The sequence below is a fragment of the Pogona vitticeps genome, chromosome 1 (assembly GCF_051106095.1).
Source record: "Pogona vitticeps strain Pit_001003342236 chromosome 1, PviZW2.1, whole genome shotgun sequence".
Lineage (NCBI taxonomy): Eukaryota > Metazoa > Chordata > Lepidosauria > Squamata > Agamidae > Pogona > Pogona vitticeps.
In genome coordinates this window covers 290,501,724-290,517,121 of record NC_135783.1, presented here as the reverse complement: position 1 = coordinate 290,517,121, position 15,398 = coordinate 290,501,724, and the positions used below count along the sequence as shown (strand labels likewise).

Here is a 15,398-nt window from a genome sequence, read left to right as displayed (position 1 = left end):
AGATAGATAGATAGATAGATAGATAGATAGATAGATAGATAGATAGATAGATAGATAGATAGATAGATAGATAGATAGATAGATAGATAGATAGATAGATAGATAGATAGATAGATAGATAGATAGATAGATAGATAGACAGATAGACAGACAGACAGACAGATAGACAGATAGACAGATAGCCTAACAAAGTAACTTTCTTTAGCTTTATCCCTTACAAAGGATAGGTTTATGTTTGAAGATATCTTCTACTTGGAGAGCTGCTTTGTTCAAATCTTATTTAATCCTCATGCACCAGGATTTAGAACATAACAAAGGACTTCCATTCACTGAATTGGGAAGCATTTTGAACTTCACTGGATTTCCACTCTACTGAGGGCTAGTAGTAGGGTTAGCACTGGATGCGTTTCCTATATATTTTTCTATTTCCTCAGACCTCTTTGGGACCAACCTACTGGCAAACAAGATTTGCTTCTCTTCATCATGGTTTATCCCAGCATTATACAGTAAGTATTTTTAAAGAAAAACATATTTGATTATTATTATTATTATTATTATTTATTTATTATATTTCTGTGAACCTCAGGATTCTTCCATGCATCCCCAATTGTAGGGTAGTAGTTTGAAAAAGAGTATAGGGCTCCTTGCATAATTAGCTACACTTGTCAAAACCCTTACCTCCCACATATGTGTCCACGTTGGCTGCAACAGTCACAGTGGCACTTATCCACTGAGAGTCTCTGTAGATGAGACACTGACTCCATATCTAGAAGCAGTGCACGCTTAAAAGGAAAATATGGTATGTTTATTGTAGCACAAGCTTGTTGCAATCTGTACTGAACAACTTGGTTTCCTTTTTTTTGTGATTGGTCAGCTGGGAGGCAGCAAGTTTTGCCAGGCTGAAAGTGACAAAATATTTGCATGGCTGGAAATATAACATTGCAGATAGAGGAAATACTAACATGTCTTATTCAGTGATTTGATCCTCTACTTGCTAATAGAAGAAATGATCACTTGCCTGCAGAAGAGGTTGTTGTTAAAGGCACAGAAGCCAGAACTGGTCAAAATCTGGCAACCTTAGCTATGCTGGATTCTGAAAGTACAAAATGAATCTCAGTCCTGCCTTGATATATCATATCTATTTTCTTTGACTTTGCAAAAGTATCCTCTTTGACAGGTATTCTTTCACTTGAAGGAGCTTCAGAGGAAACCTCTCCAAGACCTGTAGGGGAAAGTTACCTTCCTAGATTGCGTCTGCCAGAATTCCCCAGCTATCAATGGCAGAATGGCTGAGGATTCTGGGTATCATTGTCTGCAAAAGTCAGTTTCCCCACCTTGCGTCTTCTGTGCCACTGTGTCCCATGCAGCCTCTGATAAGGAACAAAAAGAAGCAGGAAAAGTGTTTTCCCTTGCATTCTCAGGAGGATTGGACCCTGCCGGCAGGCATGACCGGTTGCCCTAATGCCTCTGACCCTGAAATGTGTAGCGCTCAGTGATGGATCATGAAGCAACCTCCCCTCCCCGCCCCGCTCGCCCCCTGAGAGGCAGCATCAGCATGTCTGCCTCAAAGGACAGAGATCTTCAAAAGCCCCCATCAAGAGCAGGGATCGATGTGAAGCCAGAGGGCTTTGCTTTCCCTCTGGAAAGTGCAACATCCTGCTTGAAAGCCTGTGGCTGAACTTGAAAGAGAACAAGTACAGCCCTCTCGGGGGACTTTAAATGACCGGGAGCGATGAATGGAGTGTGTGTGTGTGTGTGTGTGTGTGTGTGTGTGTGTGCAGGGAGGAACGAGGGCTGAAATCAGAAGGTTGCTAAGGGCAGCAGAAAAATAAAGAAGAGAGGGTTTTATCTCTGGAGAAAACAGAGCAACTGTTTTCAAGCGCCTTCCACATCTGTGGCAAGTTCTTTGATGTGTTGCACAGCACATCACTGCACTGCAGCTGGCTGCATCTGCTGCGTTTTGTATAGTCGGTTCCAGTAAATACAAAAAGCAGCTTATGCACTGGCTCAAACCCTTTTGCTTGGCATAAGTAAATGTGTAACTTTCGATGCATTCTTAACCAGCAAATTAAAAAAAATCCCCATCATACTTTTCAGTAGGGAGCGCACACACCAAGCGAGCGAGTACATGTCCACTCAAGAATAGCAGCAAGGACTCCTTATTTGCTGGCTAGGAACAGACTGCTCCTTCATGGATTGCTGCCTTGCCAGATGGGCAATATCGAAATCAGATTGATTATATTCTCTGCAGCCAAAGATGGAGAAGCTCTATACAGTCAGCAAAAACAAGACCTGGAGCTGACTGCGGTTCTGATCATCAGCTTCTCATAGCAAAATTCAAGCTTAGACTGAAGAGAGTAGGAAAAACCACCGGGCCACTCAGGTATAATCTAAACCAAATCCCTTATGAATACACAGTGGAAGTAAAGAACAGATTTAAGGAACTAGATTTGGTGGACAGAGTGCCTGAAGAACTTTGGATAGAGGCTCGTAACATTGTCCAGGAGGCAGCAACGAAAACCATCCCAAAGAAAAGGAAATGCAAGAAAGCAAAGTGGCTGTCCAACGAGGCCTTAGAAATAGCAGAGAGGAGAAGGGAAGCAAAATGCAAGGGAGATAGAGAAAGTTACAGAAAATTGAATGCAGACTTCCAAAGAATAGCAAGGAGAGACAAGAGGGCCTTCTTAAATGAACAATGCAAAGAAATAGAGGAAGATAACAGAAAAGGAAAGACCAGAGATCTGTTCAGGAAAATTGGAGATATTAGAGGAACATTTTGCGCAAAGATGAACATGATAAAAGACAAAAATGGGAGGGACCTAACAGAAGCAGAAGACGTCAAGAAGAGGTGGCAAGAATACACAGAGGAATTATATCAGAAAGATTTGGATATCCCGTACAACCCAGACAATGTAGTTGCTGACCTTCAGCCAGACATCCTGGAGAGCGAAGTCAAGTGGGCCTTAGAAAGCCTGGCTAACAACAAGGCCAGTGGAGGTGATGGCATTCCAGTTGAACTATTTAAAATCTTGAAAGATGATGCTACATTCAATATGCCAGCAAGTTTGGAAAACTCAACAGTGGCCAGAGGATTGGAAAAGATCAGTCTACATCCCAATCCCAAAGAAAGGCAGTGCCAAAGAATGCTCCAACTACCGTACAATTGCACTCATTTCACACGCTAGCAAGGTTATGCTCAAAATCCTGCAAGGTAGGCTTCAGCAGTATGTGGACCGAGAACTCCCAGAAGTACAAGCTGGATTCCGAAGAGGCAGAGGAACTCGAGACCAAATTGCTAACTTGCGCTGGATTATGGAGAAAGCCAGAGAGTTCCAGAAAAATATCTACTTCTGCTTCATTGACTATGCGAAAGCCTTTGACTGTGTGGACCACAGCAAACTATGGCAAGTTCTTAAAGAAATGGGAGTGCCTGACCACCTTATCCATCTCCTGAGAAACCTATATGTGGGACAGGAAGCAACAGTTAGAACTGGTCATGGAACAACTGAGTGGTTCAAAATTGGGAAAGGAGTACGGCAAGGCTGTATATTGTCCCCCAGCTTATTTAACTTATATGCAGAATACATCATGCGGAAGGCTGGACTGGAAGAAACCCAAGCCGGAATTAAGATTGCCGGAAGAAATATCAACAACCTCCGATATGCAGATGATACCACTCTAATGGCAGAAAGTGAGGAGGAATTAAAGAACCTTGTAATGAGAGTGAAAGAGGAAAGTGCAAAAAACGGTCTGAAACTCAACATCAAAAAAACTAAGATCATGGCCACTGGTCCCATCACCTCCTGGGAAATAGAAGGGGAAGATATGGAGGCAGTGTCAAATTTTATCTTCCTGGGCTCCATGATCACTGCAGATGGAGACAGCAGCCCTGAAATTAAAAGACGCCTTCTTCTTGGGAGGAAAGCGATGACAAATCTTGACAGCATCTTGAAAAGCAGAGACATCACCTTGCCAACAAAAGTCCGAATAGTCAAAGCTATGGTTTTTCCTGTCGTGATGTATGGAAGTGAGAGCTGGACCATAAAGAAAGCAGACCGCCGAAGAATTGATGCCTTTGAATTGTGGTGCTGGAGGAGGCTCTTGAGAATCCCCTGGACTGCAAGGAGAACAAACCTATCAGTTCTAAAGGAAATCAACCCTGAGTGCTCACTGGAAGGACAGATCCTGAAGCTGAGGCTCCAGTACTTTGGCCATCTCATGAGAAGAAAAGAGTCATTGGAAAAAACCTTGATGTTAGGAAGGTGTGATGGCAAGAGGAGAAGGGGACGACCGAGAATGAGATGGCTGGACAGTGTCTGCGAAGCAACCAACATGAACCTGACACAACTCCGGGAGGCAGTAGAAGACAGGAGGGCCTGGCGTGCTCTGGTCCATGGGGTCACGAAGAGTCGGACATGACTAAATGACTAAACACACAGGAACAGACTGAAAAGTAAGCGAAGGATTTTGGCCACTGTGTGCCAATAGCAGTGGCCAATTCCCGTCAGCATTTCACAGTTGACAGTACTGTACTGCCTACTTTGCAAGATCTCACAGTCTTTGATTCTATGATGAATGTCTTCTATTCATATTTCCTTGCTTTCTGCACACTTAGAGCATATCACCCAGTCCTTGAAAATATTCAATTTTTTTTTTTGGACCAGGATCAGGTTTCAATTGCCAATTTAGGCAAGCGTAAGGGAAATTGTATATGTCTCGGTCTCCCAAAACATATTTTCTATGGAGAGCTGGTTGCAGGTGTGTGTTTGTGTGCTGGACAAAAGAAACAATTCAATGATACAAAGAAAACACTGAAAGAATTTAATAGATATGATTGCTCCTAAACACCCTCTTCGTTGCACAACTCAACCCTCATCATGGTTTACAGAAGAGCTAAAGATGACAAAGCAATTAAGAAGACAGCTAGAGAGCAGATGGAGGAAAGTTCCCTCAGAACGCAACTGGGCTGCAGTCAGAGAGATGTCTGGAAAATATTGTAAAGGTGGCAAAAAGAGGCTACCACACCAAAATGATTAACGTGACCTCCAACCAAGAGGTGGAATCTTTCAAGTTGTCCACAGCCTTACAAATGCCAGATAGATGCAGACATTACAATTAAGTATAGAGAACTGCAAATGACTGGAAGCCCATTTTAGAGCCAAAGCTGAAGGCATCCGTTATGACCTTGGCTCCTCATTTATCCCAGTAGATCAGTTTGAGATGTCCAATGCACTGTCTAGTCAGGATTTATTGGATCAGTTTTAGTTAGTAAGGCTTGAGGATGTAGACAAGGCACTTGCATGCTGTTAAGCTACTACCTAAGTTTTAGACCCTAGTCTATCTTGGCTATTAAAATCTGCCAAGAATACAATGGTAGAATGGGCCACCCATACCATCAATGCTTCTTGCCCAGAAAGCCACGTGTCCTCCTGTTTAAAAGAAACTATAATAAGGCCCATTCTTAAGAAAACTAATTTGACAATGGATGATCTGAACAACTACAGACCTGTCTCAAATATTATGGTTTTGGGAAGTTAATCAACTGGGTGGTGGCTGACCAGTTTTAGGCATTCTTGAAAGAAACTGATAGTCTGGATCCATTTCAGTTTGAGTTTGGACTAAAACAGCATTGATCACCCTGCAAGAGGATATCGTAAGACAGGCAGAACAGGGGGAATGTAATCCTGTTGGTTCTCCTGGATATTTCTGTGGCCTTTGATACCATCGATCATTGTATCCATCTTGCAAGGCTACCAAGAGTAAGGATTGGGGGCTTTGTTCTCTGCTGGCTCTGGTTCTTCCTTGCAAAGGGGTCTCTTGGGGTCAACAATTTCTCCAATGCTTTTTAAACATCTGCAGTACATGAAGCTGCTGGAAGAAGTCATATGGAGATTTGGGATTTGCTATCACCAATAAATTGATGACACACAGCTCTCTCTCTCCTTTCTTCATCTATGGGATACTGCACAGATCTTTGATCACTGCCTAGCATTGATAATAAACTGGACAAGAGCAAATAAATTGAAAACTGAATCCAGGTAAGCTGGGGGCTACTGTTAGAAGGAACATTGGACTGGTTAGAGGGAAACTTATCTGGCTTCAAATGTCCCACACGAAGAAGAAGAAGAAGAAGAAGAAGAAGAAGAAGAAGAAGAAGAAGAAGAAGAAGAAGAAGAAGAAGAAGAAGAAGAAATAGAATACTGAAGTTAGAATCATCATCACAGAATAATAGAATAATGGAAGAAAAATAGAATGATAAAATAATGCAGGAAGAGAAAGGAGAAGAAAAAGAGCAGCAGCAACAACAATGACAACAATAAGAAATTATCTTATTCATCAAGCCCTACCTTCCAGCTTGGGTCTAATGTTTTTTTCTCTTCCTCCTTTCACTTTTTTACCATTTAGCCTGATAAAGAGCTATAAAAAAACCTTAGAAGTGTGCATAATTTTAAGCATTTAGTGTTGATGCAAATAAAGATGCCGGCCATCTGTAGATTTTGGACTTGGTTTTGTTCCTGTGGATCAGTTTGGCCCCATTCTTTCTTGGAACAATAATAAAGTGGATGATGAATAAAACACACCATTTTATTTGTGCATAAATAATCTCCGAGTGCGAACACTGAGAAAAGATTTTCTCTCCATTATATGCAGAATAAATATATACACTATTATGCAGAACTTGATTAACTACATCAAGCTGCTGAGCATCAGAGGGTAGTTCATCCATGTATGCAAATCACTTCAAGAGCAAATTACCAAGTGAGGATGTGTGTCTGTGAATGATCCATTGCAGAGAGGATACTTTAGGATAGCTGTGCGATGCAAGAGGATCTGACTGCCAAAACAAAATGATTTTTCAGTGGAATTACTTGAGGCATCTGTAGGTCTCGTCAGAAGTCAGTCCCAATGGACTCAGTGGGGCATACTTCCAGAAAAGTATGTAGGACTGCACAGTTAGTTACTTGTCAGAAACTGTACCATAATCATTTTTTTTAAAAAATTAAGTGATGATCCTGCATGTATCCAGTATGCAGCTGTCAGCTAACCATGTGGCTGACTTCTGCTGAAAAGTGCTCTGCTCAACTTAACATCAGGTGATATGAAAGTACCACACATGATGGTTAATTTGGAAATACATGCTCTGCTTTGACACTCACATTCACAAGTCATGAGAATGCATACTCCCACCACCTTGCATGCGGGTTCCATTATATTACAACTTTTTAGACATGTTTGCAGAGCAGCTCCCATTTCCCCTCATTTTGTGCTTTATAATTAAAACAAAGACTTACATATTAGCTGCAAGAAAGAACCACATTGTGCAAGAGAGCCTAATAATTATATTGTTAAATATTATGTCAAGGTTCCAGGTTGTTCCATGTAGTGGACATTTTCCCACAATAGTAACAATGTTTGCAAGGAAATATCATTCTTAAACTTCTCATAATGGTGCTTGGCAAAATGATGTGTGGCGTAAGTTCCATTCTCAGGCTCTCACTAGATTTATTTATTTTTATTTTATTTATTTATTTTATTTCTATCCCGCCTATCTGGTCATACTAGACCACTCTAGGTGGCTTACAATTGGAGCAACAATAAAATTATTAAAAACATTACAAATAGACAAAAATGGAAATCAAAGAATATAAAAGAAAAATCATCAGGGATTATCTGTTGGGAAAGCCTGCCTATACATCAGTGTTTTCAATTGTTTCTTAAAACAGCCCAGGTTGCTTGATGTTCAGCCAAGACAGTTTCTTGGGAAACATTTAGGCCCTGGGCATGTTGGCTGTGGGATTCTGGGAGTTTTAGTCCAAAGAAACCAAGTATTTTCCATCTCCATAACAGGGATTCCTTTTTGTGGAAAAATTTCAGCTTCATTGCTTAGGCAATACAGTATTGGCTTTGAAACCTGCATTAGGAGCAGCCAGGGCCTCATGGAAAAGATTATGATAGCACCCCCCTCTACTTTCTGTATTCCTAATCACTTTTAAAAGGAGGAAAGAAAGATATGACGACTGCATTCTCCTTCCCCTCATTCAACAGAAAGAGCCCAATACTACAGAACCGTGAAGGAAGCTGGCTTGCCCCGATAACAGCATTTATAATAGTGCTGAGGCCGTGTTTAGTCAAGTGGTACTTCCATTCTGTGGTCTTTATTCATTGCAGCAACACCCACCTTAGGTGACACATTTCTAAACCTCCTGTCAGGACCAATCGATCTAGTAGCACTTTGGATGGATTTGTGTTGTGCAGTTATCACAGGAAAAGGTGTGAGCTTTGATTCACTAATTGTGGTGCACCCCAAAGGGTTCATTTCTGGTAGCCTGCTTGGAAGCCTCTTGCACCCCCCCGAAATTAAACTCTCCAGCTTTTCGGTAGTAGGTTGCTTTAAGTATGCCGTAGGAAGTAAGGATTTGAAATGGAAACAGGGCAACTAGCCACCAAGTTAACTTCTGGATTCAGTCCTTGAAAATTAGAATACTTGCCAGAGCAAACTTCCCCCTTGGGAAAGAATCACATCTACATTTCTTCTTAAAAAAATATGAAAACTAGTTTTTTTTAAAAGAGAAGCACATTTGAGATAGGAAAGATAACAGGAATCTTCCTTCCGGGTAACCAGAATGGAGAGGCATGAAACCACTGCTGCTCCTTCACCTCTCAGGAAAAATATTCAAGATGTCTCCTGTGTTCAGTGAGAAGAAAGAGAATAACATCAGCAACTCTAAGAATCTTAGTTCTGGTGGAAGAAAGGCAAGCATCGGTCAGAACAAATGCAGGATAATCTAGGATATCAAAGAAGTTCCTTCTGCCTCGTTTTACAACTTCCCTTGCAAAGGTGTGCATCTTCTTCAATGTAAGCTTAATGGCATCCAGTTACCTCCAGTGTAAGGTGCACAATAAATCCAGTTACCTCCAAGATGCACAATGAAGATGACTCTAAGGCACTGGGTTAGCTCCAAACTTCATCATATGTAGAACATATTTCTGGGGCCAATTCAAAGTGTGTGGTCATCATTACCCATAAAGCTCTATATGGCTTGGGTCCAGGATACCTGAAGGACTATATATCCTCCTATAGTCTTCTCAGCATTTAAGACCATCACAGGAAAGGACACCCTCCTCTTAGTCCGATGGCCAGAGCAGGCATGGTTGATGAGGACACAGGAGAGGGCTTTCTCTGTGGTACCTTCCAGGTTATGGAATGCTCTCCCTCAGGAGATCAGGCTGGTCCCCTCCCTTTTATCCTTCCACCAGCAGTTGAAGACCCATCTTTTCAGGCAGGCTTTTAACAATCATGACTGAGTTCCTGAATACCAAGGTAAGATAATTTTTAATGTTTGTCTGCTTTTAATTATTGAATTGTATTTTTAAAAGTGTATAATTTAATTGTTTTTTAATGTTTAACTTACTATGTTTCTAATTCTATTATTTTAATATTGTGAGTTGCCTTAAAGCCCCTCAAGAAAGGCAGCCTATAAATAAGACATAAGAAAGAAAGAAAGAAAGAAAGAAAGAAAGAAAGAAAGAAAGAAAGAAAGAAAGAAAGAAAGAAAGAAAGAAAGAAAGAAAGAAAGAAAGAAAGAAAGAAAGAAAGATCCACTGGAATCAAAAGGACTTAAGTTAATCATTCATGACTCCTTTAAGTTCTATTGATTTCATTGGGTCTACTCTATATATGACTATGGCTGGGCCCAACGTCTACATTTTTAGCCTGGGCATCTAAACTGTCAAAACCTCCAGAGGCATTGCATGTTTGCTACTTAAAGCAAGTGCCTGTAATAATTTGATATCAGTGTAGGATACTATAGTATTTCCCAAGAAGTTGTCAGGTCTCCTTCTGTAGTAGAAAATTCAAGAGTTGTCAGTAGGAGTACAATGGAGGGTGTTTCCTCACTGGAACAACATGGGAAATAGGCAGTTTCATTTTGTAAAAACAAGCTCCTTGAAATATTATTGGCAGACCAGACCTACTGAAGTCAGAGCTGTGTACAAGTTACCCTTTATGACAAACACAGTAACAAAGCCATCGAAGTCAGAAGCTTAGCCTAGTGGTCCATATTACCTTTTCCAAAACCTCATTTCTTTCTGGAATTTTTGTCCATGGAGATTCAATAATTTAACATTTAGAAATGCAGGAGCAGGTGATACCTTTAATTGATCATTAAGAATATAAAACAAAACAAACAAAAACAAAAAACAAACAGTGGGCTTTCAATGATACCATATTTTCCGTGTATAAGACACCCCCATGTATAAGACTCCTCCTCCTTTTCTAACTCTAAATGTCTTTCTTTGCAAGAAAGTGCAGGGATCTTTGATTCCTGCTTTCCCCCTCCACTTTCTTGGGAAGAAAGTGCTTTCCCCTCCACTTTCTTTGCAAAAAGCTGCTTTCCCTCCCCACTTCCTTTGAAAAAAGTGGAGGGGAAAAGCAGGGATTTAAGCACTTTGATCTCTCCCCCCCTCATTACTACCGCGTATAAAACAACAACCCCCAAGTTTTCCTCTAATTATTTTAGGGAAAAGTGTCATTTTATACAGAGAAAAAAATGGTAAATTATCTTCAAGGCTGTGTATCAAGTTATTGTGGGTAGTTCCAAACGTATATGCTGTTATTAAATTTCCAAATTCACATGGTTGATGGTGTTGAGGCCTGGTTCGCTTCTTAGATGGAGATCGTGCAGTATGGATGTTGGTTTCAAGCTCTTCTTCAGCTAGCGGTATGGAATTTATGGCCCATCTTCTAAAACAGGGGATGATCCCAGACAATCTGGGGATCCCCTCCTTCTCCGTGTCTGTTTTTTTGAAACTCGGACCGTTTCTTTTTAGCTGAGGGAAGGAAAAATGCCCAGGAGCATGGCCTCCAAGAGAGATGGGATTAGGAGTTTAGTTAAAGCACCAGGAATAGTCAATTTAAGCCAACTAAATAGTTTTACCTGGTAGAGGCTTTCTTTAGCATGCAGTACTCCTTTTTTTGTGAAGGCAAGAGGAGAAGGGGACGACAGAGGATGCGATGGTTGGACAGTGTCATCGAAGCGACCAACATGCATTAAACCCAACTCCAGGAGGCAGTGGAAGACAGGAGGGCCTGGTGTGCTCTGGTCCATGGGGTCACAAAGAGTCGGACACGACAAAATGACTAAACAACAACAACAACAACAACAACAACTTGTTTGGTTTCAAGAGTAATTTAGTGTCATTTGATTCTGTCTTTCCTTCAACATTATAACATGCCAAGCCTTCTCTCAGTTTTCTATGCAGCTCATATGGAGTCTTTACTCTTTTTAATTTGAGTGGAAGACTCTTAACACTTCTGTAAACATCTACCATCACCTATTGTGCATCCATATAGCCAAGCAAGGCATTCCTTTATTGGTGGAATCCAGTTACAGTCAAAGACCAATTTTCCCCTTTATGCCATGATGGAGCTTCTGGTGGCCTTGATTCTGCCTCATCCTAGCCCTTCTCCCAACCTTCTCAATCTGAACCAGAAGTAGATGATACAGCTGCCAGGCTGGTCTCACTTTTTATTCTTTCTCCTCCACATTTTCAAGCCTCCATTTCGATCTTGCTGGTTCCCTAATAGGTCTTCATTGCACACCTAGAAGCACCAACGTGCTTCTGTCACCATGCCAACCAATCAGATCTGAATTACATTGGGATGGAGGCACTCTGCCTCTGCCTGGAGAATGGAATAAAGTGGGCAGAAATCACACTAAAGATCTGCCACTTGCTTATAGCTGACAAATTAGTTTTGTGTTGAGTTTGTAGTGTGACGAGCTTGCTCACTCATCTCCAAAGACTGCACAAGCAAGCAGTCACAGCAGCAGTGCTGAGAGAGAGGGTAAGGCAAAGGGAACAGACCAGAAGGTGCTAGGGAGGGGTGGGAGAGAAACAGCCTGTATCTCTCCAGAGCAGATGGCATGCGTGAATGTTTGGATGCATCCCCACTGAGAAAGCAGACTGGGCTTCTCTGTTGATGGTTACAAAACAGCAATGCTATTATGCATGTCAGAGAGGTTCAAAGCACTTGGGGGATCTGTGGGGGGGGGAGGGTAATGCTGCTGCTTCAGGCTGAGAAAGGACAGGCTGCATTTTCATGAGGCTTTTTAGTGACTGCTGTGAAATGTGCTACTCTTCCCACAGTGAGGCAGAAGTGAGACCAGCCTGTGGGTTTGCTTCACAGGATTGCAATTCTGTGTTGGTTTCCACTAGAAAGGAACGACAGTGATGCAGAGGTTATTCCATACCTATTCCCATACTCTGCTCTCATACTCTGCTCCTAAGGATTACTGGGTGGCCCTGCATGGCATAGCCCATAGCTTCTCTGAATTACTCAGGCCCCTTTGCCACAACAAGGCAGCAATCCGTGAAGGAGCAGAAGTTGGTTACATTGCTTTAAAAACCCTATTTGATTTGGGCTTATCTTCTTTTGAATTGCTGTAAGAATGAGTGAATGTACAACGCATGTGTAAGAGAAGATTAATTTGACAGGGATTCCTGTTATTTTGAGTAGCAGGGAGTTTTTTCACTCCTCTGCCAGAGGTCCCTTTATTTTAATGCAGATGTGGAATCAACTGATTTAAATTGATTCCTCCGATGTCTAGGCTTCATTAATCAGACATTTGCCTCTCCTGTTGTCGTGTTAAAAGTGTGTGTGCGTGTGTGTGGGGTGAGCCAGGCCTTTAGGCCACCTGCAGGACCCCCCCTCCCCCGCTGTCATTTGCTTGCCTGCCGAAATCTTCCAAAACCAAGGTGGGGGAGTGGTAAGGTGAGATCAACCAAAGGAAGCATCTCTTCACCTAGCCAGTGTGCAAACCCCAGAACCGGCAGCTGGCAGGCAAGCTGGCGAAACACAGCTGCCGCCTCTGCCTCTTTCTTTCCTATTCCAGCCAGCCAGTTTCAGCCCATGTATCCTCCGCCCCAGCTCCATGTGCACATGTTTCGTTTGTGTGTTTTTGGTGTTTGTCAGCCTCCCGTTGCCACTGGGGTGTCCGGCGCCTGTCAGTGTTCACAAGACTCCGCTGTGTGCATGAAGGCTTTTCTAGTGCTGACTTCCTACTGCACTTCCCTGCTCCGCACCTGCAAGGTACTGTATACACATATACATATCTACCTGCCTGCCTCTCTGAATTCCAGCATTGGTTTAGAAAGAGAGCACACACATCTGGGGAGGGTATCCCTTCAAAAACATTGGATCACACACTTGATATCACTTAGAGCATCCACAAGATCACTGGGCATTTACCCTTGCTAGGTGCAATATTGTACCCTTGAATTTAGCACTGGGCAGATATATGGGTTTACTCACAGAACTGAGAGTCTGCCCTTGTGGTCAGGGAGTGGTTGAATCCTTACAGCATATGTTGTTTTACTGTATCTTGTATAAGGATGTCTGCCTGTCTTATCTGAGCACTTTCCTTTCCTCCCATTCTGGATGGGACGACCTGAGAAAAATTTGACACCTCCTAGGTGGCACTATTAAGGAACTTACCCTGATAACAGCCAGATACATCTACTCCATCGTGCAGAGGCAACGCAATGTGCTGTCGCAGAATGCTGAGCCCTAAATATGCATTTGGCTGTTCCCTGCCACATGTTAGCTGTTGAATGTTTCATTTGCATTTTAGTGTCTTTTAATTTTGCACAGTATGCCAATAAAGGTTTCTGTCTGTCACGGGATCACACATTTGTTTCAAGGAAATGCAAACTGCAATTCAAACACCACGTTACACCATGTGACTCGGAGTAGATTTAAATTTTCACCGACACATATTCTGAACTATTGCTTTAATGTAAACAGACCCTCACTTTACCTAATCAAAAGGGCAAGCCATTTTCAGCTTCCAGGCTGTTTTCTTTCCATCTAGATTTTTTGTCTGAATATATACAAGCATTCATTTATCACTCCGTGTCTATCTTCCTGGGGAATCTCTTAATTTTGAGGTCAATTTAGCACTTAGAGATGGAAGTGACACTCAGTTGGCAGCTCTGCTTAAAGTTGGGCAGAGCTAATGTGGGCAGATGCTGTGCAACTTCATCTCTCAGTGCGTTGCAGCTTCCCTGCTATTTTTCAGGGCTGTGCAGATTGTGATAGCAGTCAGATTTCATCCTGTGATCTGCTCTGTAACAAAGAGTGTGTCCTGCACTAAAATAATTCATTCACGTTTCTTTTTCTGTGCAGAGTGAAACCTCCAAAATGATCTAATTTCCATCGGATCTTGCTTGATTTGATGCTATTGTTTAGCTGTACTGGAAGTGAGTAATAAAGGAAATATATGTACTCTACCCCAGGGTGAGCAGAAAGTAAACTGAGATATCACCAGATAATTTACAGTAGATTCCCAAATGATTAAAAAAAAAGTTCATTTTACAGTTGGAGCTGCACAATCGAAATTAAAAAAAACCTCGGACCACAGACCTTTCTCACTCATAATGTGGTCACATTAATCTGTTCCTCTTATACTTTAACTTCCACCTCAAATACAAAATATGTATTATTCTACTCTTCACCCTACTCCCTTCTTAATGCAATATTAGTAGTATGGAGGAGCTGAAATGAAATACAGTACAAGCATTCATGTTTGCCTATCAACACCTACTCACAATTTGTTCTTGTTACTTGAAGTCAAGTTGCCTCTGACCTACGGCAACTCTATTAATAAGCAATCTCTAAATAGGTCTTGTTCTTGACAGTCTGGTCAGCTCTTGTAAACTCAAGCCTGTGGCTTCCTTTAGGGAGTCAATCCATCTTGTATTTGATCTTTGTCTTTTCCTGCTGCTTTCAGCCTTTCCCAGCTTTACTGTCTTTTTCCAGAAAATCTTGCCTTCTCATGATGTGCCCAAAGCAAGACAGCCTCAGTTCCATCATTTTTCCTCCTCCAAAGCATGTCCATGCTTGATTTGCTCTAGGACTTACTTGTTTATCTTTCTGGCAGTCCAGAGTATCCACAAAGTTCTCCTCCAGCACCATATTTCAAACAAATCATTGTTTTCACCTGTCAGCTATCTTACCTGCCCAGCTCTCACACCCATACATGGTCATCAGGAATACAAGAGTGTGGCTATCTTGGTCTTGGTCTCCAGTGACACATCCTTACACTTGATGGACTTTTCTAATTCCTTCATTGATGTCCTTCTGAGTCCCAATCTTCTTCTGATTTCTTGGCTGCAATCTCTGTTTGGACTGATCATTGAACCAAGATATACAAAATATTTAATAATTTCAGTTCTTTCATTGTCATTGTTAAAGTTGAGTAGTTCTTCTTTAGTGTGATTAAGCAGCTACAGTCCTGCTTTGACACTTGCTTCTTTCACTTTCACTAAAAGTTGTTTCAAGTCATTGCCACTTTCTGCTAGTAATATGGTGTCATCTGCATATCTTAAATTACTGATGT

General features: G+C 41.7%; 1 long non-coding RNA gene across 3 annotated transcripts in view; it reads left to right on the top strand.

Annotated features, from left to right (window-relative positions):
• Positions 1 to 15,398, top strand: part of LOC110082527 (uncharacterized) — a 67,167-nt gene that overhangs the window by 26,922 nt on the left and 24,847 nt on the right. For all 3 annotated transcript variants that reach the window (XR_012082510.2, XR_012082509.2, XR_013543162.1), the window contains one exon: positions 435 to 506. This is a non-coding gene — a long non-coding RNA (uncharacterized LOC110082527). The remainder of the gene's footprint in view (positions 1 to 434; positions 507 to 15,398) is intronic.